The sequence below is a fragment of the Meriones unguiculatus genome, chromosome 16 (assembly GCF_030254825.1).
Source record: "Meriones unguiculatus strain TT.TT164.6M chromosome 16, Bangor_MerUng_6.1, whole genome shotgun sequence".
Lineage (NCBI taxonomy): Eukaryota > Metazoa > Chordata > Mammalia > Rodentia > Muridae > Meriones > Meriones unguiculatus.
In genome coordinates, this window is record NC_083363.1 from 27,341,120 (window position 1) to 27,342,599 (window position 1,480).

At 47.4% G+C, this 1,480-nt stretch overlaps 1 pseudogene; it reads right to left on the reverse strand.

Annotated features, from left to right (window-relative positions):
• Positions 1-401: 401 nt before the first annotated feature.
• Positions 402-1,215, reverse strand: LOC110557987 (small ribosomal subunit protein uS2-like; annotated as a pseudogene).
• Between the last annotated feature and the right edge of the window lie 265 nt (positions 1,216-1,480).

Here is a 1,480-nt window from a genome sequence, read left to right on the forward strand (position 1 = left end):
ATCGGTCTTGTTCCCTGTTTTCTCCCTCCTCTGATGTCCATCCTCTTTACCTTTCTAAATGGAGATTGAGCATCTTAGCCAGAGTCCTCCTTCCTGATTAGGGTAAACAAACTAAAATCTACTTCTCTTTTAAAAACAGATAAATGATAAGAGTTAAAGTGATTTGCTAAAGAATTTCAGGTCAATGTAGAATGACCTCCAGACTCAAAGTCTCCCACTTTCTCCAACCCTGCTTGTGTTTTGTTATTGTTGTTGTTGTTGTGTGTTTTTTGTTTGTTTTAGTTTTTAGGAACTTTATTTTCCTTCGACCTTTTTTCCCTTTGCTCAGGTGTCTGCAGAGCTCAGGGCCACTCAGTGATTGCTCCAATCCACTTGGTAGCCTGCGCCTTGGGAGCTGCTGACTAGTCCTCAGTGGCTGCCTGGGCACTCCAGTCTTCAGTAGAGAATTGCTGGATGGGTACAGAGGGCACCTGCATACCCTCAGACCACTCTGCCATCTCAGGCTGAGCGACCATGAACTCAGGAGCTGACGCAGTCCATTTGCCCTGGAATTCCTCCTTGGTCGAGGCCTTCTAGCAGCAGCCTGCTCCTCCTTCTCAATCTCCTCTGGGTCTTCTGTAGAAGTAAAGATCAGGCATAACCTCCCAGGGGTGCTCACGGGAGATAGTGCCATGCATGGAGCATACTTCAGGAGCCTGCCTCCACCACATCAGACCCACTGAGTGAGCACCCTTGTTGTTGCAATGTCCACATAGAACAGAGGGGGATCTGTGTTGCACTGAGCGATGGTGGACAGGTTGATGTAAGAGTCCTCCCTGAGGGTCTGGTGGTCAGCCCTAGGGTCAGTCACCACCAAAAGCCGTGGCTCCCTAAAGGCAGCTTGGATCTGGTTAGTGAAGGTCCCAGGTGTAAAGCGGCCAGCAATTGGAGTGGCTCCAGTGGCATGGGCAAACATCAACACAGCTCACTGGCCAGTGTTCCTGGAGGAGATGATGCTGACATCAGCAGGGTTCTCAATGGTAACAATAGCCTGCGCAGCAAGCAACAGCTTCTCCCAGGTCCTCTTCAGATTTATGTTGTAGATACCATCACTCTTTTATAGATGTATTGCTCCATCTGAAAGTCAAGGTTGGTGCTGCCTATGTGGGTTCCTGCAGCGAGGAATTTGAGGACATCCTTCTCCTTCATCTACAGGACATCAAGGGCTCCGGACATTGTGTAAGTTTCCCCTTTAAGTTACGCAGGGAATCAAGAACAATGCCGTATGGACCCTTCCCCGGCAGCGTGGAAAAGGCTGCTTGTATTTTTTAAAGCAGTTATTAAATCTAGCCACGAGTTAAAATCACCACACTAAGTATTTATTGTATGTGAGCTGAGGCATTGACCTGTGGTGAGTGCATGCTAAGCAGGTACCCTGAGTTGCACCCATCCTCTGTACAATGCTCTCTTTTTCTTTTATTAAATTTTTATTTTTATATTA